Below are 21,860 nucleotides of genomic sequence, written 5' to 3' on the forward strand. Positions count from 1 at the left end.
GTCGTCCAGGACCCGGCCCTGCGGACGGTGTACGAAGCGAAGAAGGCCGCGCTGAAGGACCTGCAGCTCGTCGGGTCCCGAGGCGCGTTCGTGAGGTCGCGGATCCGGTTCCTGCAGGATCTGGACCGCGGCTCCCCCTTCTTCTACTCGCTGGAAAAAAGACAGGGTGTCTGTAAGCAGCTCTTGACGCTGCTGGCCGACGACGGCTCTCTCGTCTCGGATTCGGAGGGCGTCAACAACAGGGCCCGTGAATATTACGGGGCCCTGTTCTCTCTGGAGCCGTCCAGCGAGGAAGTGTGTCGAGTTTTGTGGGAGGACCTGCCGAAGGTCAGCCCGGAGGGCGCCGAAAATCTGGAAGCTCCGCTAAGCCTGGCGGAGCTGACTGGTGCCCTCGACCGGCTCTCGAGGGTAAAATCCCCGGGGCTAGACGGACTGACCGTGGAGTTCCACAGGGCGTTCTGGGACGTCCTGGGGGGCGACTACGCGCGGGTCCTGGGGGAAAGTCTGGCGACCGGGGAGATGCCCCTCTCTTGGCGCGGGGCAGTCATCGTCCTGCTGCCTAAGAAGGGTGATCTCCGCCTCCTTAAGAACTGGCGCCCGGTCTCAGTCCTCAGCACGGACTACAAAATCTTCGCCAGGGCGATGTCTGCTCCCCTTAGTGCCGTGCTGGACCACATGATCCACCCCGACCAGTCCTACACGGTCCCGGGCCGGACAATCCATGATAACATCCATCTGGTCCGGGACCTCATCCATTATTCCCAGGAGGCTGGTCTGTCGGTCGCCTTCCTATCTCTCGACCAAGAGAAGGCGTTCGACAGGGTGGATCACGACTATCTGCTCGGAACTCTGCGCGCTTTCGGGTTCGGGACACATTTCGTCGCCCGGATCCGACTTTTGTACACCGCCGCGGAGTGTCTTATTAAGGTTAACGGGTCCTTGACAGCGCCCCTTCGCTTTGGGAGAGGGGTGCACCAGGGATGCCCCATGTCCGGCCAGTTATACGCCGTCTGCGTGGAGCCTTTCCTGCGCCTCCTGCGGACGAGGTTGACGGGACTGGCTCTGCAAGGGCCGGGCGTGGAGGTCGTTCTCTCGGCTTACGCCGATGACGCGCTCCTCGCGGTAGAGGATCCCGCTGACCTGCGGAGGATGCGTGAGTGCCAGGAGATTTACTCGGCCGCGTCCTCCGCCAGAATCAACTGGGAAAAATGTTCCGTACTCCTGGTGGGTCAGTGGCGGGTGGACTCCCTGCCGGAGGAGCTCAGGCCTTTTGCCTGGAGCACGACCCATCTCCTCTATCTGGGAGTCTACCTTAGCCCCGACGAGGAAGCCTGGCCGGCGAACTGGCAGGAGCTGGAGGCCAAGGTCACCGCTCGCCTAGGGCGCTGGACAGGACTGCTCCGAGTGCTGTCCTACAGGGGTCGAGCGCTAGTCATAAACCAGCTGGTGGCCGCCATGTTGTGGTATCGGCTGGTCACTTTGACCCCTCCCCCTGCGTTTGTCGCCAAGATACAGAAGAAGCGAGTGGACTTCTTCTGGAACAACAGGAAGAATTGGGTCTATGCGGCGGTCTTGAGGCTCCCGCTTGGGGAGGGCGGTCAGTCGTTGGTGTGCGTCAGCACCCAGCTCGCGACTTTCCGTCTTCAGACCCTGCAGAGATACCTTTACGTCGAGCCCCCTCCTAGGTGGCGTGCTCTGGCGACGTATTTCTTCCGCCAGCAGCACGGCCTCAACTACGACACGCAACTCCTGTTTGTGAGTGTGGGGGGCGTCAGGACCGCCCTCTAGGAGCTGCCTGTCTTTTACAAGGAACTCATCAGGGTCTGGAACAAAGTCTCCACCAAGCGCAGCTCTCCGCCGGCTGGAGTGGCGGCTGTCCTGCAGGAGCCGCTGCTCGGGAATCCGTACCTCCACGACCGAGGTTTTTTGTGGCGGTCGGACGAGAGGGCTGTGGCTGGTGAGGTGACCAGGGTCAGGGACCTGCTCGATGGCGGAGGAGCGGGCTGGATGGCGCCAGACACGCTGGCGCGGCGCCTAAATTCTGCCAATGTCCGCCACGCGGCCGAAGCCATCGAGTCGCTAAAATGAGCTCTGGGCCCTGACTCCGTTAGGTGCATCGAGGAGGCTCAAGCACGTGGGGAGATCCCGTCCGAACTGACCCCCGTCCGGATGGAATTCCTCATCGGCGCCAAACCCCGGAACCTCCCTCGGGGGCCGGCGCCTCACAACTTGAGCCGCCTCGGGGAAATCCCCTCCGTGCCTTTCAGTTCCGCGCAGAGGGGTTTCCTGTCTGGGCTGCTCCTGCACACTCTCAACTTTGCCATCCTCGCCTACCGTCCGGACACGCCATGGCGTAACATCTTGCCGTCCGGAGGAGGCGAGCGTCCCCGATGGAGGGCACTCTACACGGGAGTCCTCCCAGTATTTATTGGGGACTTGGCCTGGAGGGTGGTGCACGGAGCAGTCCCGTGCAATCAATTTTTAAGCCGGTTCACGGGCTCCCAGGCCGCCTGCAATTTCTGCGGTCTGGAAGAGTCCGTGTTCCATGTTTTTATGGAATGCACGAGGTTGCAGCCCCTGTTTTATTATTTAAAGGGGCTGCTCCTGAAATTCTGGCTGCACTTCAGTCCCACTCTCCTGATCTTTGGATACCCTGTGCGGAGGGGAGCGGGTATGTCCGAGGGCCTCCTCGTAGGACTGCTCCTGGGCACGGCCAAGGGTGCCATCAGCCGGTCCAGGCAGCAGGCGGTCGAGGGGGTCGTTCAACCTGACTGCCTGCCTCTCTTCCGCACGTCCATCCGGTCCAGGGTGTCCTTGGAGATGGAGCATGCGGTGTCCACCGGTACGCTCACGGCCTTACGCGAGAGGTGGGCACCGGAGGGACTGGAGTGCATCATCACGCCTGGCAACCAAATTTTAATTTGATTTTATGTTTTTAAGTTAATTTATTTTAATTGCCGGTGCTTTTAGTGTCCCCCTCCCCTTTTATAGGGGGCACTTAGGAAAAATAATATTATTTTAGTGCCCAAAAAAAACCCAAAAAATATAATTAAAAAAAAAGGGCCTTGTAAATGTTGGTGTTCCTCCAGATCGGGGGGCACGGTTTAATGTTTTTGTTGTTTATTCCAAAAGAGTTTCATGCACAAGGGCCAATGGTAGAGCTTTGGAGGCGTGGCCTATTCAATTGGAGCTGTGCTGCTGAGAGAGAAGGAACTCCCTGCTTTAGCTCCTGTCTCGAAAGCCTGGAGTGAGCCCTGAGAACAGCCCAGGAATAGGAGGAAAAGGGCTGGCTTGCTACCCAATCAACATCCGGAGGGAGAGGTGGAGCGCAGAAAAATTACCAACTTTATTACTGCTACAGAGAGTTGGAGAGAGTGGAAAGAACAACAACCTGTGTGGAAGGAGGGAGATTCTGCAATATTCTACAGGTGGGTGTTGGTGCATTCCCCGAAAGACATTGTTTTATTGGTGGGGGGAGAAAGGAAGACCTTTCGAGGGCCGGAACATCGCGGGGGGTGTGTGTGTGTGGAAGTGTGTGTGGGGATCTTGCTTACAACTAGGCCCCACACACCACTGAAGCACCCCTCCCCCATTGCCTAGCCTGGGATAGCTGGAGCTACCAGGCTGATAAATAATGATTACCCTGGTTAACATCGTTGGGAGTGTGTGCCTGTGTGGCTCCAGCTGCCCCAGGTGAAGACATCTTCTCCCCCCACCCGAAGACCACCCCAAAGACTGTGTTTTGTTTTGCCACCTGGGGAGTGCACTCACCCATCGCTGTGAGGGGAGACCTGCCCTCGCAGCTTCCCTCTTTCCCGCCCCACCTGACTCCTTCTCTCTCTCTCTGTCTCTCCCCTCTCTCTCTGAGAGCCCTTCCTCCAAACTGAAAAAAAAAGAAAAAATTAAGACAACTGAGCAGAGGGAGCAAGGCCCCTCCTCATTCGTTAACTAGGGGAGAGGTGTGCCTCTTTCAGAGCTCCTCTGCTCATACATTGAAACGAGGCCAATTAAGACCATTAAGGCCTGTGACTTTGGGGTGGGTGTAGCCCTTAAAAGGACCCCGTGATGGCGACCCCATCCACGCCGGTGGCAGGGCCAGCAAGGACATATGCGCAGGCGGCGTCCACATCCACGGCACGTCCTGCGCCTCCTGCTGCCCTGCCACCTTTCAGATTGATTACGAAAAAACACGGGGTCAAGAGCTACACTCACCCCACAATGAGCATCGAGGAGTGCGTGCGGGCGATGGCTGGGGTAGTCGGCCCCTCGACCATTGTCGCAGCCTCCAAGATGTCTGGGAAGGCCGTGTTCTTCCTGGGGTCGGAGCAGGCGGTGTCCCTGGCCCTCAAAAAGGGGCTCACTGTGGGCGGGACGTTCCTGCCGGTGGACCCTCTCGAGGCCACCGCGCAGAGGGTCATCGTGTCGAACATCCCGCCCTTTGTTCCCGCTGAGCTCCTCCTCCCTCACCTACACCAACTGGGGGAGGTAAGGTCGGGGATCAATCCCATACCGCTTGGCCTCAGGGAATGCAGTCTGCGCCACGTGTTCTCCTTCTGCCACCAGCTCTTTGTCCGGCTGGCGTGGGACGAGACGATGGAGGGCTAGTTTAATGTGGTGCACGAGGGGACTGCCTACCGCGTCTTCTGGACGTCGGACGGCGTGCGGTGCCATGCCTGTAGGGAGGTGGGGCACGTTCGTAAGAACTGCCCCGCCTCCAAGGCCGCCAAACCACTAAAGACGGCCAAGGCTGGCGCCGCCGCCACCCCTCCCCCTAGTTGCGTCCGCGTGCCGGGAGCCGTAGGTGCGCGGGCATCATCGGAGGCCTTTGTTTTCACGGCCTCCGGCGGGGGGGAGGGAGAGCGTCCGAACGGAAAGAAGGCGCGGAAGAAGGCGAAATATCTAGAGGCGGGTCCCCTCGGTGCGCCAAACAACTTGTTTACCGCGCTCGGCCCAACCCCGTCACCGGCGAGCGCGGGGTGCCCTGAGCTCGTGCCCGAGCCCTTGACTAGTATCACAGGGGGGCTCGGGCGCGGGCAAGATAAGAAAAAGGGGGGGGCGGAGCGGGAGGCCTCGGCAGTCATGGAGGTCTCCCTGCCTCCACGCACCCCCAGGAACAAAAGGAGGCGCCGCTCCAATGAGGCGGAGGGGGAACAACATCCCTCCGCGGAGGAGTCGGTGCCTGCCGCGTGTCCCGCGTCCCCCACCGGCGCCCCTAAACCGCGCCATAGGCGCGAAGAATCTGTCCCCGGGAAGGGTGAGGCAGTCGAGGCTGCCCAGCCGCTGCCTCCCGGGGATGGCGTGAAAGATCTGCCTGTCGTGGGGGGCGTGGGGCCAGCGGAGGAATGCGTTGCCGCCGGGTCGAGCGTCCCGGGGACTGAGGCAGGCGGGGCGGAAAAGGCCGAACCCGAGCCCGCCCAGCCAATATCCAACTTCCCCCGGGACTTGCTCGACCCGGCAGAAATACAAAGTATTAGCAATTTTAATGAATCTGTACACGCTGGGCCGGGGGGTGGCGGCGGGGAAGGGGAAGAACAACAACCCTCGCCCCCTACTTTGGGGCTGGAGGACTTGGAGGACCTGGTACATTTCTTTGACCAGGTCTCTCCGTGTTCCCCGGTTCCTGGGGTGGACGAGGAACCCCTTCCTCTGTCGCTTCCCGACCCAGCACCACTTTTAAAAGAGCCCAGTGGGGACTCCTCTGCCGACAATCCTGGGGGTGGGATCGGGGCAGAGCCAGGGCCGGATGGAGCAGCCGGGTCGTTTGCCGTACCTCGTGCGGTCGACGGGCCGGCTGCTAATGGCGACCTCCTGGAGGAGGACGGGGACTCGGGGGAGGACGCGGGTGAAGATCTCGAGTCCATCGCCAGTGAGGCGGTGGATCTCCTCGTGCCCGCCGCTGAGTCCCCCTTCATTCCCGTAGAGGATCTCTGGGACTTTTTGGTCGAGAGCCAGGGTCGCCGCAACTGAACCCATCTGGCCCGGGAAAGATGGTCTGAGCCGGGGCTGTTCATCGCTTCCGTCCGCGCCGCCGCTAAAACCATGGCCGCGGGCGGGCCCTCATCAAAGGCACAAGGCCTTGAGCTGCGCCGGCTCAAAAAGTTCCTCGCTGGGCTGCTGAAGGAGTGGAGGTCAACAAACGACTCCACTCCCCCCCCCCCCCCCCACAATAGGTTAAGGTAGAGGTTGCACTATGCTTTTGCCATGAAGATAACCATAGCCAGCCTCAACACCAACGGCGGCAGAGGGGCACGCCGTAGATTTAACAATTTTTCGCTCCTGCGGGAGGGGAAATATGCGGTGTGCTTCCTGCAAGAAACCCACACCGTTCCGGGAGACGAAGCCACGTGGCTCCTGGAATGGCAAGGAGAGGTCCGCATGAGCCACCTCACCGCCACTTCTAGTGGGGTGGCCATCTTGCTGGCCTCGCATTTTCAGCCGGAGATCTTGGGGGTCGAGGAGCCCGTGCCAGGCCGCTTGCTGCACGTAACGGTTCGGCTGGGGGACGTGCCGCTCCATCTCATGAACGTGTACGCCCCTCAGCCCGGCCCGCAGCAAACGCGCTTCTTCGAAGAGGTGTCCGCTCTTCTTGGCTCCGTCGACATCGGCGACTGCATTGTCCTCGGGGGGGATTTTAACTGCACCCTCGAGGCGAGGGGCCGCTCCGGTGCCCCGCAGAGCATGTCGGCGATGGGGAAGTTGAGGGACCTGGTCGGGTCCTTCGATTTGGTGGACGTCTGGCGAAATCTCCACCCCGACTCCAGCGCCTTTACTTGGGTGAGGCCTGGAGTAGGATGGTCCAGAGTCGACCGCCTTTACGTGTCTCGGGCGTACGTTTCCTGCATCCCGGCGGCCTCCTTGCGGCCGGTGCCTTGTTTGGACCACCACCTGGTGTGGGCGGAGCTCGCTTCGCTCCGCGCGAGGACGGGGTCCGCGTACTGTCACTTTAACAACCAGCTGCTGGAGGACGTGCGGTTCCAGGACTTGTTCCGTCGTTTCTGGGCCGACTGGAGAAGGAAGCAGGGGGGGTTCCCCTCCTTGAGGCTATGGTGGGACGTGGGCAAGGGTCACGTCCGCGTCGTCTGTCAAGAGTACGCGAGGGGATCGACCAAGAGGCGGGCGGCCAGAGTCGGGCGCCGAGAAAAAGAGGTGCGCGACCTGGATTCCCGTCTCGGTCAAGTCGTCGGGCAACCGGCCCTGTGGACGGTGTACGAAGCAAAGAAGGCTGCGCTGAAGGACCTGCAGCTCGTCGGGTCCCGAGGTGCGTTCGTGAGGTCGCGGATCCAGTTCCTGCGGGATCTGGACCGCGGCTCCCCCTTCTTCTACTCGCTGGAAAAAAGGCAGAGTGTCCGTAAGCAGCTCTTGACGCTGCTGGCCGACGACGGCTCTCTCATCTCGGATCCGGAGGGTGTCAAAAACAGGGCCCGTGAATATTACGGGGCCCTGTTCTCTCCGGAGCCGTCCAGCGAGGAAGCGCGTAGAGTTTTATGGGAGGACCTGCCGAAGATCAGCCCGGAGGGCGCCGAAAATCTGGAAGCTCCGCTAAGCCTGGCGGAGCTGACCGGCGCCCTCGACCGGCTCTCGAGGGTAAAATCCCCGGGGCTGGACGGGCTGACCGTGGAGTTCCACAGGGCGTTCTGGGACGTCCTGGGGGGCGACTACGCGCGGGTCCTGGGGGAAAGTCTGGCGACCGGGGAGATGCCCCTCTCTTGGCGCAGGGCAGTCATCGTCCTGCTGCCTAAGAAGGGCAATCTCCGCCTCCTTAAGAACTGGCGGCCGGTCTCCCTCCTCAGCACGGACTACAAAATCTTCGCCAGGGCGATGTCTGCTCGCCTTGGTGCCGTGCTGGACCACATGATCCACCCCGACCAGTCCTACACGGTCCCAGGCCGGACAATCCATGATAACATCCATCTGGTCCGGGACCTCATCCATTACTCCCAGGAGGCTGGTCTGTCAGTCGCCTTGCTATCCCTCGACCAAGAGAAGGCGTTCGACAGGGTGGATCACGACTATCCGCTCGGAACTCTGCGCGCTTTCGGGTTCGGGACGCATTTCGTTGCCCGGATCCGACTTTTGTACGCCGCCGCGGAGTGTCTGATTAAGGTTAGCGGGTCCTTGACGGCGCCCCTTCGCTTTGGGAGAGGGGTGTGCCAGGGATGCCCCATGTCCACCAGTTATACGCCGTCTGCGTGGAGCCTTTCCTGCGCCTCCTGCGGACGAGGTTGACGGGACTGGCTCTGCAAGGGCCGGGCGTGGAGGTCGTCCTCTCGGCTTACGCCGATGACGTGCTCCTCGCGGTAGAGGATCCCGCTGACCTGCGGAGGATGCATGAGTGCCAGGAGATTTACTCGGCCGCGTCCTCCGCCAGGATCAACTGGGAAAATGTTCCGGACTCCTGGTGGGTCAGTGGCGGGTGGACTCCCTGCCGGAGGAGCTCAGGCCTTTTGCCTGGAGCACGACCCATCTCCTCTATCTGGGAGTCTACCTTAGCCCCGACGAGGGAGCCTGGCCGGCGAACTGGCAGGAGCTGGAGGCCAAGGTCGCCGCTCGCCTAGGGCGCTGGACAGGACTGCTCCGAGTGCTGTCCTACAGGGGTCGAGCGCTAGTCATAAACCAGCTGGTGGCCGCAATGTTGTGGTACCGGCTGGTCACTTTGACCCCTCCCCCTGCGTTTGTCGCCAAGATACAGAAGAAGCTGGTGGACTTCTTCTGGAACAACAGGAAGCACTGGGTCTCTGACGCGGTCCTGAGTCTCCCGCTTGAGGAGGGCGGTCAGTCGTTGGTGTGCGTCAGCGCCCAGCTCGCGACTTTCCATCTTCAGACCCTGCAGAGATACCTTTACGTCGAGCCCCCTCCTAGGTGGTGTGCTCTGGAGAGGTATTTCTTCCGCCAGCAGCTCGACCTCAATTATGACACGCAGCTCCTGTTTGTGAAATTGGGGGGTGCCAGGACCGCCCTCCGGGAGCTGCCTGTCTTTTACAGGGAACTCATCAGGGTCTGGAACAAAGTCTCCACCAAGCGCAGCTCTCCGCCGGCTGGAGTAGCGGCCGTCCTGCAGGAACCGCTGCTCGGGAATCTGTACCTCCACGGCCGAGGTTTTATGTGGCGGTCGGAAGAGAGGGCTGTGGCTGGTGAGGTGACCAGGGTCAGGGACCTGCTCGATGGCGGAGGAGCGGGCTGGATGGCGCCAGACACGCTGGCGCGGCGCCTAAATTCTGCCAACGTCCGCCATGCGGCCGATGCCATCGAGTCGCTAAAAACAGCTCTGGGCCCTGACTCTGTTAGGTGTATCGAGGAGGCTCAAGCACGTGGGGAGATCCCGTCCGAACTGACCCCCGTCCGGACGGAATTCCTCATCGGCGCCAAACCCCGGAACCTCCCTCGGGGGCCGGCGCCTCACAACTTGAGCCGCCTCGGGGAAATCCCCTCCGTGCCTTTCAGTTCCGCGCGGAGGGGTTTCCTGTACGGGCTGCTCCTGCACACCCTCAACTTTGCCATCCTCGCCGGCCGTCCGGACACGCCATGGCGTACCATCTTGCCGTCCGGAGGAGGCGGGGGTCCCCGATGGAGGGCACTCTACGCGGGGGTCCTCCCACTATTCATCGGGGACTTGGCCTGGAGGGTGGTGCACGGAGCAGTGCCGTGCAATAAATTTTTAAGCCGGTTCACGGACTCCCAGGCCGCCTGCAATTTCTGCGGTTTGGAGAGTGTCCGTGTTCCAAGTTTTTATTGAGTGCACAAGGTTGCAGCCCCTGTTCCATTATTTGAAGGGGCTGCTCCTGAAATTCTGGCTGCACTTCAGTCCCACACTCCTGATCTTTGGGCACCCTGTGCGGAGGGGAGCGGGTAGGTCCGAAGGCCTCCTCGTAGGACTGCTCCTGGGCACGGCCAAGGGTGCCATCAGCCGGTCCAGGCAGCGGGCGGTCGAGGGGGTCGTTCAACCTGACTGCCTGCCTCTCTTCCGCTCTTACATCCGGTCCAGGGTGTCCTTGGAGATGGAGCACGCGGTGTCCACCGGTACGCTCGCGGCCTTCCGCGAGAGGTGGGCACCGGAGGGACTGGAGTGCATCATCACGCCCGGCAACCAAATTTTAATTTGATTTTACGTTTTTTAAGTTTAATTTGTCTTAATTGCCGGTGCTTTTAGTGTCCCCCTTCCCTTTTATAGGGGGCACCGGGGAAAATTGTGATTTTAGTGCCCAAAAAAAAAGAAAAAAGAAAAACACAAAAAAAAACAAAAAAAAAGGGGGGGGGGGAAAAAAAAGGGCCTTGTAAATGTCTGGAGTGTCACCCAGGTCGGGTGGCACCGTTTAATGTTTTTATGTTTAGCAGGTAAACTCAAAAGAGTTTCATGCACAAGGAACCAATGGTAGAGCAGTGGAGGCGTGTCCTGCTCAGTTGGAGCTGTGAGCAGTGAGGAGAGCAGCTATCAACCTGTGCTCCTGCCTGGAGAGCCCTGAGACCAGGCCAGGAAGAGAAGGAGGGAAGGGGCTTCACCACCAACTTTTACCCAGAGGGAGAGGAGGAGAACAGAAAACTTTGAACAACTTTTAACATTCTGCAAAGAGTTGGAGAGAGGGGGAAAAGACCAACAACATCCAGTGTGGAAGGAGGGAGACTCTATATTTATACAGGTGGGTGTGGGTGCATTTCCCAAACAAACTTTGTTGTATCGGTGGGGGGAGGAAAGAAGACCACTGAGGGCCGGAACATCGCAGGGGGTGTGTGTGTGTGTGGTAGTGTGCGTGGGGGCCGTGCTTACAACTAGGCCCCCCCACAATTGGAACCCCCCCCACCCCCCACATTTGCCTAGCCTGGGATAGCTGGAGCTACCAGGCTGAAGTTTCTTTAAATCACCAATTAACATCGTTAGGAGTGTGTGCCTGGTGGCTCTAGCTACCCCAGGTGAAGACGTCTTCTCCCCCCACCTGAAGACCAACCCAAAGACTGTGCTTGTGTGTTTTGCCATCTGGGGAGTGCACCCACCCACAGCTGCGAGGGGAGACCTGCCCTCGCTGCCCCCCTTCCTTCCCACCCCCTCTCTCTTTCTCCGTTACTCTCTGTTTCTCCCCTCTCTCTCTGAGAGCCCTTTCTTCCTAATTTAAAAAAAACCAATTAAGACAACTGAGCAGAGGGAGCAAGGCCCCTCCCCAATTACCAACTAGGGGAGAGGTGCCTCATTAAGAGCTCCTCTGCTCAGTCAAACCAAACGAGGCCAATCAAGATCATTAAGGCCTGTGACTTTGGGGTGGGTGTAGCCCTTAAAGGGACCCCGTGATGGCGACCCCATCCACGCCGGTGGCAGGGCCAGCGAAGACGTATGCGCAGGTGGCAACCGCTTCCACGGCACCTCCTGCGCCACCCGCTGCCCTGCCACCTTTCAGACTTATAACCAGGAAACACGGGGTCAAGAGCTACACTCACCCCACAATGAGCATTGAGGAGTGCGTGCGGGCGATGGCTGGGGTTGTCGGCCCCTCGGCCATTGTCGCGGCCTCCAAGATGTCTGGGAAGGCTGTTTTCTTCCTGGGGTCGGAGCGGGCGGTGTCCCTGGCCCTTGAAAAGGGGCTCACGGTGGGCGGGACGTTCCTGCCGGTGGACCCTCTCGAGGCCACCGCGCAGAGGGTCATCGTGTCGAACGTCCCGCCCTTTGTTCCCGCTGAGCTCCTCCTCCCTCACCTACAACAACTGGGGGAGGTAAGGTCGGGGATCAACCCCATACCGCTCGGCCTCAGGGAGAGCAGCCTGCGCCACGTGTTCTCCTTCCGCCGCCAGCTCTTTGTCCGGCTGGCGCGGGAGGAGACGACGGAGGGGTCTTTTAATGTGGTGCACGAGGGGACTGCCTACCGCGTCTTCTGGACGTCGGAGGCGTGCGGTGCCATGCCTGCAGAGAGGTGGGGCACATTCGCAAGAACTGCCCCGCCTCCAAGGCCGCCAAACCACCAAAGGCGGCCAAGGCTGGCGCCGCCGCCACCCCTCCCCCTAGTTGCGTCCGCGTGCCGGGAGCCATAGGTGCGCGGGCATCGTCGGAGGCCTTTGTTTTCGGGGCCTCCGGCGGGGGGGAGGGAGAGCGTCCGAACGGAAGGAAGGCGCGGAAGAAGACGAGACATCTAGAGGCGGGTCCCCTCAGTGCGCCGGAAAGTTTGACCACCGCGCTCAGCCCAACCCAGTCACCGGCGAGCGCGTGGTGCCCCGAGCCCGTGCCCGAGCCCTTGAATAACACCACAGAGGGGCCCGGGCGCGGGAAAGGAAAGGAAAAGGGGGGGGCGGAGCGGGAGGCCTCGGCAGACATGGGGGTCTCCCTGCCTCCGCGCGCCCCCAGGAACAAAAGGAGGCGCGGCTCCGATGAGGCGGAGGGGGAACAACATCCCTCCGCGGAGGAGTCGGTGTCCGCCGCGTGTCCCGCGTCCCCCACCAGCGCTCCCAAATTGCGCTGCAGGCGCGAAGAGTCTGTCCCCGGGGAGGGTGAGGCAGTCGAGGCTGCCCAGCCGCTGCCTCCTGGGGATGGCATGGAAGATCTGCCTGTCGTGGGGGGCGTGGGGCCAGCGGAAGAATGCATTGACGCCGGGCCGGGTGTCCCGGGGACTGAGGCGGGCGGGGCCGAAAAGGCCGAACCTGAGCCCGCCCAGCCAATACCCAACTTCCTCCGGGAGTCGCTCGACCCGGCAGAAACACAATTTACTGATTTTAATGAAACTGTAGATGCTGGGCCGGGGGGTGGCAGCTGGGAGGGGGAGGAACACCCACCCTCGCCCCTTACTTTGGAGCTGGTGCACTTGGGGAGCCTGGGGATTTCCTATGGCCGGGTCTCTCCTTGTTCCCCAGTTCCTGGGGCGGAGGGGGAACCCCTTCCGCTGTCATTTCCCGAACCAGCACCATTTTTAAAAGAGCCCAGTGGGGACTCCTCTGCCGACGATCCTGGGGGTGGGATCGGGGCAGTGCCAGGGCCGGTTGGAGCGGCCGGTTCATTTGCCGTACCTTGTGCGGTCGATGGGCCGGCTGCTGGCGGCCACCTCCCGGAGGAGGACGGGGACTCGGTGGGGGACGCGGGTGAAGACCTAGAGACCACCGGCAGCGAGGCGGTGGATCTGCTCGCGGCCGCCGCCGAGACCATCCTCATTCCTGCACGGGAACTCCGGGACTTTTTGGCCCAGAGCCGGGGTCACTGCAACCAAGCCCGACTGGCCTTGGAAAAATGGTCCGAGCCAGAGCTGATCAAGGGGTCCGTCCGCGCCGCCATTAAAACCTTGGCCGCGGGCGGGCCCTTGACAAAGGCGCAACACCTTGAGCTGCGCGAGCTCGAGGGACTCCTCGCTGGGCTGCGGAGGGAGCGGAGTTCAACAAAAGACTCCGCTCCCTCCCCCACAATAGGTTAAGGTAGAGGTTGCACTATGCTTTTGCCATGAAGATAACCATAGCCAGCCTCAACATCAACGGCGGCAGAGGGGCACGCCGTAGATTTGACAATTTTTCGCTCCTGCGGGAGGGGAAATATGCGGTGTGCTTCCTGCAAGAAACCCACACTGTTCCGGGAGACGAAGCCACGTGGCTCCTGGAATGGCAAGGAGAGGTCCGCATGAGCCACCTCACCGCCATTTCTAGTGGGGTGGCCACCTTGCTGGGCCTGCATTTTCAGCCGGAGATCTTGGGGGTCGAGGAGCCCGTGCCAGGCCGCTTGCTGCACGTAACGGTTCGCCTGGGGGACGTGCCGCTCCATCTCGTGAACGTGTACGCCCCTCATCCCGGCCCGCAGCAGACGCGCTTCTTTGAAGAGGTGTCCGCTCTTCTTGGCTCCGTCGACGTCGGCGACTGCATTGTCCTCGGGGGGGATTTTAACTGCACCCTCGAGGCGAGGGACCGCTCCGGTGCCCCGCAGTGCATGACGGCGATGGAGAAGTTGAGGGACCTGGTCGGGTCCTTCGACTTGGTGGACGTCTGGCGAAATCTCCACCCCGACTCCAGCGCCTTTACTTGGGTGAGGCCTGGAGTTGGATGGTCTAGAGTCGACCGCCTTTACGTGTCTCGGGCGTACGTTTCCTGCGTCCCGGCGGCCTCCATGCGGCCGGTGCCGTGTTCGGACCACCACCTGGTGTGGGCGGAGCTCGCTTCGCTCCGCGCGAGGACGGGGTCCGCGTACTGGCACTTTAACAACCGGCTGCTGGAGGACGTGCGGTTCCAGGACTCGTTCCGTCAATTCTGGTCTGACTGGAGAAGGAAGCAGGGGGGCTTCCCCTCCTTGAGGCTATGGTGGGACGTGGGCAAGGCTCACGTCCGCGTCTTCTGTCAAGAGTACGCGAGGGGGTCGACCAAGAGGCGGGCGGCCAGAGTCGGGCGCCTAGAAAAAGAGGTGCTCGACCTGGAAGCCCGTCTCGGTCAAGTCGTCCAGGACCCGGCCCTGCGGACGGTGTACGAAGCGAAGAAGGCCGCGCTGAAGGACCTGCAGCTCGTCGGGTCCCGAGGCGCGTTCGTGAGGTCGCGGATCCGGTTCCTGCGGGATCTGGACTGCGGCTCCCCCTTCTTCTACTCGCTGGAAAAAAGGCAGAGTGTCCGTAAGCAGCTCTTGACGCTGCTGGCCGACGACGGCTCTCTCGTCTCGGATCCGGAGGGCGTCAACAACAGGGTCCGTGAATATTACGGGGCTCTGTTCTCTCCGGATCCGTCCAGCGAGGAAGCGCGTAGAGTTTTGTGGGAGGACCTGCCGAAGGTCGGCCCGGAGGGCGCCGAAAATCTGGAAGCTCCGCTAAGCCTGGCGGAGCTGACCGGTGCCCTCGCCCGGCTCTCGAGGGGAAAATCCCCGGGGCTGGACGGGCTGACCGTGGAGTTCCACAGGGCGTTCTGGGACGTCCTGGGGAGCGACTACGCGCGGGTCCTGGGGGAAAGTCTGGCGACCGGGGAGATGCCCCTCTCTTGGCGCAGGGCAGTCATCGTCCTGCTGCGTAAGAAGGGCGATCTCCGCCTCCTTAAGAACTGGCGCCCGGTCTCCCTCCTCAGCACGGACTACAAAATCTTCGCCCGGGCGATGTCTGCTCGCCTTGGTGCCGTGCTGGACCACATGATCCACCCCGACCAGTCATACACGGTCCCGGGCCGGACAATCCACGATAACATCCATCTGGTCCGGGACCTCATCCATTGTTCCCAGGAGGCTGGTCTGTCGGTCGCCTTCTTATCCCTCGACCAAGAGAAGGCGTTCGACAGGGTGGATCACGACTATCTGCTCGGAACTCTGCGCGCTTTCGGGTTCGGGACGCATTTCGTCGCCCGGATCCGACTTTTGTACGCCGCCGCGGAGTGTCTGATTAAGGTTAACGGGTCCTTGACGGCGCCCCTTCGCTTTAGGAGAGGGGTGCGCCAGGGATGCCCCATGTCCGGCCAGTTATACGCCGTTTGCGTGGAGCCTTTCCTGCGCCTCTTGCGGACGAGGTTGACGGGACTGGCTCTGCAAGGGCCGGGCGTGGAGGTCGTCCTCTCGGCTTACGCCGATGACGTGCTCCTCGCGATAGAGGATCCCGCTGACCTGCGGAGGATGCGTGAGTGCCAGGAGATTTACTCGGCCGCGTCCTCCGCCAGGATCAACTGGGAGAAATGTTCCGGACTCCTGGTGGGTCAGTGGCGGGTGGACTCCCTGCCGGAGGAGCTCAGGCCTTTTGCCTGGAGCACGACCCATCTCCTCTATCTGGGAGTCTACCTTAGCCCCGACGAGGGAGCCTGGCCGGCGAACTGGCAGGAGCTGGAGGCCAAGGTCGCCGCTCGCCTAGGGCGCTGGACAGGACTGCTCCGAGTGCTGTCCTACAGGGGTCGAGCGCTAGTCATAAACCAGCTGGTGGCCGCAATGCTGTGGTACCGGCTGGTCACTTTGACCCCTCCCCCTGCGTTTGTCGCCAAGATACAGAAGAAGCTGGTGGACTTCTTCTGGAACAACAGGAAGCACTGGGTCTCTGCCGCGGTCTTGAGTCTCCCGCTTGAGGAGGGCGGTCAGTCGTTGGTGTGCGTCAGCGCCCAGCTCGCGACTTTCCGTCTTCAGACCCTGCAGAGATACCTTTACGTCGAGCCCCCTCCTAGGTGGTGCGCTCTGGCGAGGTATTTCTTCCGCCAGCAGCTCGACCTTAATTATGACACGCAGCTCCTGTTTGTGAACTTGGGGGGTGCCAGGACCGCCCTCCGGGAGCTGCCTGTCTTTTACAGGGAACTCATCAGGGTCTGGAACAAAGTCTCCACCAAGCGCAGCTCTCCGCCGGCTGGAGTGGCGGCCGTCCTGCAGCAGCCGCTGCTCGGGAATCCGTACCTCCACGGCCGAGGCTTCATGTGGCGGTCGGAAGAGAGGGCTGTGGCTGGTGAGGTGACCAGGGTCAGGGACCTGCTCGATGGCGGAGGAGCGGGCTGGATGGCGCCAGACACGCTGGCGCGGCGCCTAAACTCTGCCAACGTCCGCCACGCGGCCGATGCCATCGAGTCGCTAAAAACAGCTCTGGGCCCTGACTCCGTTAGGTGCATCGAGGAGGCTCAGGCACGTGGGGAGATCCCGTCCGAACTGACCCCCGTCCGGACGGAATTCCTCATCGGCGCCAAACCCCGGAACCTCCCTCGGGGGCCGGCGCCTCACAACTTGAGCCGCCTCGGGGAAATCCCCTCCGTGCCTTTCAGTTCCGCGCGGAGGGGTTTCCTGTACGGGCTGCTCCTGCACACCCTCAACTTTGCCATCCTCGCCGGCCGTCCGGACACGCCATGGCGTACCATCTTGCCTTCCGGAGGAGGCGGGGGTCCCCGATGGAGGGCACTCTACGCAGGGGTCCTCCCACTATTCATCGGGGACTTGGCCTGGAGGGTGGTGCACGGAGCAGTGCCGTGCAACAAATTTTTAAGCCGGTTCACGGACTCCCAGGCCGCCTGCAATTTCTGCGGTTTGGAGAGTGTCCGTGTTCCATGTTTTTATTGCGTGCACAAGGTTGCAGCCCCTGTTCCATTATTTGAAGGGGCTGCTCCTGAAATTCTGGCTGCACTTCAGTCCCACACTCCTGATCTTTGGGCACCCTGTGCGGAGGGGAGCGGGTAGGTCCGAAGGCCTCCTCGTAGGACTGCTCCTGGGCACGGCCAAGGGTGCCATCAGCCGGTCCAGGCAGCGGGCGGTCGAGGGGGTCGTTCAACCTGACTGCCTGCCTCTCTTCCGCTCTTACATCCGGTCCAGGGTGTCCTTGGAGATGGAGCACGCGGTGTCCACCGGTACGCTCGCGGCCTTCCGCGAGAGGTGGGCACCGGAGGGACTGGAGTGCATCATCACGCCCGGCAACCAAATTTTAATTTGATTTTACGTTTTTTAAGTTTAATTTGTCTTAATTGCCGGTGCTTTTAGTGTCCCCCTTCCCTTTTATAGGGGACACCGGGGAAAATTGTGATTTTAGTGCCCAAAAAAAAAGAAAAAAGAAAAACACAAAAAAAAACAAAAAAAAAGGGGGGGGGGAAAAAAAAAGGGCCTTGTAAATGTCTGGAGTGTCACCCAGGTCGGGTGGCACCGTTTAATGTTTTTATGTTTTGCAGGTAAACTCAAAAGAGTTTCATGCACAAGGAACCAATGGTAGAGCAGTGGAGGCGTGTCCTGCTCAGTTGGAGCTGTGAGCAGTGAGGAGAGCAGCTATCAACCTGTGCTCCTGCCTGGAGAGCCCTGAGACCAGGCCAGGAAGAGAAGGAGGGAAGGGGCTTCACCACCAACTTTTACCCAGAGGGAGAGGAGGAGAACAGAAAACTTTGAACAACTTTTAACATTCTGCAAAGAGTTGGAGAGAGGGGGAAAAGACCAACAACATCCAGTGTGGAAGGAGGGAGACTCTACATTTATACAGGTGGGTGTGGGTGCATTTCCCAAACAGACTTTGTTGTATCGGTGGGGGGAGGAAAGAAGACCACTGAGGGCCGGAACATCGCGGGGGGTGTGTGTGTGTGTGGTAGTGTGCGTGGGGGCCGTGCTTACAACTAGGCCCCCCCCACAATTGGAACCCCCCCCACCCCCCACATTTGCCTAGCCTGGGATAGCTGGAGCTACCAGGCTGAAGTTTCTTTAAATCACCAATTAACATCGTTAGGAGTGTGTGCCTGGTGGCTCTAGCTACCCCAGGTGAAGACGTCTTCTCCCCCCACCTGAAGACCAACCCAAAGACTGTGCTTGTGTGTTTTGCCATCTGGGGAGTGCACCCACCCACAGCTGCGAGGGGAGACCTCCCCTCGCAGCCCCCCCCCCTTCCCACCCCCCTCTCTCTTTCTCCGTTACTCTCTGTTTCTCCCCTCTCTCTCTGAGAGCCCTTTCTTCCTAATTTAAAAAAAAACAATTAAGACAACTGAGCAGAGGGAGCAAGGCCCCTCCCCAATTACCAACTAGGGGAGAGGTGCCTCATTAAGAGCTCCTCTGCTCAGTCAAACCAAACGAGGCCAATCAAGACCATTAAGGCCTGTGACTTTGGGGTGGGTGTAGCCCTTAAAGGGACCCCGTGATGGCGACCCCATCCACGCCGGTGGCAGGGCCAGCGAAGACGTATGCGCAGGTGGCAACCGCTTCCACGGCACCTCCTGCGCCACCCGCTGCCCTGCCACCTTTCAGACTTATAACCAGGAAACACGGGGTCAAGAGCTACACTCACCCCACAATGAGCATTGAGGAGTGCGTGCGGGCGATGGCTGGGGTAGTCGGCCCCTCGGCCATTGTCGCGGCCTCCAAGATGTCTGGGAAGGCTGTTTTCTTCCTGGGGTCGGAGCGGGCGGTGTCCCTGGCCCTCGAAAAGGGGCTCACGGTGGGTGGGACATTCCTGCCGGTGGACCCTCTCGAGGCCACCGCGCAGAGGGTCATCATATCGAACGTCCCGCCCTTTGTTCCCGCTGGGCTCCTCCTCCCTCACCTACAACAACTGGGGGAGGTAAGGTCGGGGCTCAACCCCATACCGCTCGGCCTCAGGGAGAGCAGCCTGCGCCACGTGTTCTCCTTCCGCCGCCAGCTCTTTGTCCGGCTGGCGCGGGAGGAGACGACGGAGGGGAATTTTAATGTGGTGCACGAGGGGACTGCCTACCGCGTCTTCTGGACGTCGGAGGCGTGCGGTGCCATGCCTGCAGAGAGGTGGGGCACATTCGCAAGAACTGCCCCGCCTCCAAGGCCGCCAAACCACCAAAGGCGGCCAAGGCTGGCGCCGCCGCCACCCCTCCCTCTAGTTGCGTCCGCGTGCCGGGAGCCATAGGTGCACGGGCATCGTCGGAGGCCTTTGTTTTCGGGGCCTCCGGCGGGGGGGAGGGAGAGCGTCCGACCGGAAGGAAGGCGCGGAAGAAGACGAGACATCTAGAGGCGGGTCCCCTCAGTGCGCCGGAAAGTTTGACCACCGCGCTCAGCCCAACCCAGTCACCGGCGAGCGCGGGGTGCCCCGAGCCCGTGCCCGAGCCCTTGAATAACACCACAGAGGGGCCCGGGCGCGGGAAAGGAAAGGAAAAGGGGGGGGCGGAGCGGGAGGCCTCGGCAGACATGGGGGTCTCCCTGCCTCCGCGCGCCCCCAGGAACAAAAGGAGGCGCGGTTCCGATGAGGCGGAGGGGGAACAACATCCCTCCGCGGAGGAGTCGGTGCCCGCCGCGTGTCCCGCGTCCCCCACCAGCGCTCCCAAATTGCGCTGCAGGTGCGAAGAGTCTGTCCCCGGGGAGGGTGAGGCAGTCGAGGCTGCCCAGCCGCTGCCTCCTGGGGATGGAGTGGAAGATCTGCCTGTCGTGGGGGGCGTGGGGCCAGCGGAAGAATGCATTGCCGCCGGGCCTGGCGTCCCGGGGACTGAGGCGGGCGGGGCCGAAAAGGCCGAACCTGAGCCCGCCCAGCCAATACCCAACTTCCCCCGGGAGTCGCTCGACCCGGCAGAAACACAATTTACTGATTTTAATGAAACTGTAGATGCTGGGCCGGGGGGTGGCAGCTGGGAGGGGGAGGAACACCCACCCTCGCCCCTTACTTTGGAGCTGGTGCACTTGGGGAGCCTGGGGATTTCCTATGGCCGGGTCTCTCCTTGTTCCCCAGTTCCTGGGGCGGAGGGGGAACCCCTTCCGCTGTCACTTCCCGACCCAGCACCATTTTTAAAAGAGCCCAGTGGGGACTCCTCTGCCGACGATCCTGGGGGTGGGATCGGGGCAGAGCCAGGGCCGGTTGGAGCGGCCGGTTCATTTGCCGTACCTTGTGCGGTCGATGGGCCGGCTGCTGGCGGCCACTTCCCGGAGGAGGACGGGGACTCGGTGGGGGACGCGGGTGAAGACCTAGAGACCACCGCCAGCGAGGTGGTGGATCTGCTCGCGGCCGCCGCCGAGACCATCCTCATTCCTGCACGGGAACTCCGGGACTTTTTGGCCCAGAGCCGGGGTCACTGCAACCAAGCCCGACTGGCCTTGGAAAAATGGTCCGAGCCAGAGCTGATCAAGGGGTCCGTCCGCGCCGCCATTAAAACCTTGGCCGCGGGCGGGCCCTTGACAAAGGCGCAACACCTTGAGCTGCGCGAGCTCGAGGGACTCCTCGCTGGGCTGCGGAGGGAGCGGAGTTCAACAAAAGACTCCGCTCCCTCCCCCACAATAGGTTAAGGTAGAGGTTGCACTATGCTTTTGCCATGAAGATAACCATAGCCAGCCTCAACATCAACGGCGGCAGAGGGGCACGCCGTAGATTTGACAATTTTTCGCTCCTGCGGGAGGGGAAATATGCGGTGTGCTTCCTGCAAGAAACCCACACTGTTCCGGGAGACGAAGCCACGTGGCTCCTGGAATGGCAAGGAGAGGTCCGCATGAGCCACCTCACCGCCATTTCTAGTGGGGTGGCCACCTTGCTGGGCCTGCATTTTCAGCCGGAGATCTTGGGGGTCGAGGAGCCCGTGCCAGGCCGCTTGCTGCACGTAACGGTTCGCCTGGGGGACGTGCCGCTCCATCTCGTGAACGTGTACGCCCCTCATCCCGGCCCGCAGCAGACGCGCTTCTTTGAAGAGGTGTCCGCTCTTCTTGGCTCCGTCGACGTCGGCGACTGCATTGTCCTCGGGGGGGATTTTAACTGCACCCTCGAGGCGAGGGACCGCTCCGGTGCCCCGCAGTGCATGACGGCGATGGAGAAGTTGAGGGACCTGGTCGGGTCCTTCGACTTGGTGGACGTCTGGCGAAATCTCCACCCCGACTCCAGCGCCTTTACTTGGGTGAGGCCTGGAGTTGGATGGTCTAGAGTCGACCGCCTTTACGTGTCTCGGGCGTACGTTTCCTGCGTCCCGGCGGCCTCCATGCGGCCGGTGCCGTGTTCGGACCACCACCTGGTGTGGGCGGAGCTCGCTTCGCTCCGCGCGAGGACGGGGTCCGCGTACTGGCACTTTAACAACCGGCTGCTGGAGGACGTGCGGTTCCAGGACTCGTTCCGTCAATTCTGGTCTGACTGGAGAAGGAAGCAGGGGGGCTTCCCCTCCTTGAGGCTATGGTGGGACGTGGGCAAGGCTCACGTCCGCGTCTTCTGTCAAGAGTACGCGAGGGGGTCGACCAAGAGGCGGGCGGCCAGAGTCGGGCGCCTAGAAAAAGAGGTGCTCGACCTGGAAGCCCGTCTCGGTCAAGTCGTCCAGGACCCGGCCCTGCGGACGGTGTACGAAGCGAAGAAGGCCGCGCTGAAGGACCTGCAGCTCGTCGGGTCCCGAGGCGCGTTCGTGAGGTCGCGGATCCGGTTCCTGCGGGATCTGGACCGCGGCTCCCCCTTCTTCTACTCGCTGGAAAAAAGGCAGAGTGTCCGTAAGCAGCTCTTGACGCTGCTGGCCGACGACGGCTCTCTCGTCTCGGATCCGGAGGGCGTCAACAACAGGGTCCGTGAATATTACGGGGCTCTGTTCTCTCCGGA

Source organism: Pristiophorus japonicus, unplaced genomic scaffold, assembly GCF_044704955.1.
Source record: "Pristiophorus japonicus isolate sPriJap1 unplaced genomic scaffold, sPriJap1.hap1 HAP1_SCAFFOLD_313, whole genome shotgun sequence".
In the NCBI taxonomy this organism is placed as follows: Eukaryota; Metazoa; Chordata; class Chondrichthyes; family Pristiophoridae; genus Pristiophorus; species Pristiophorus japonicus.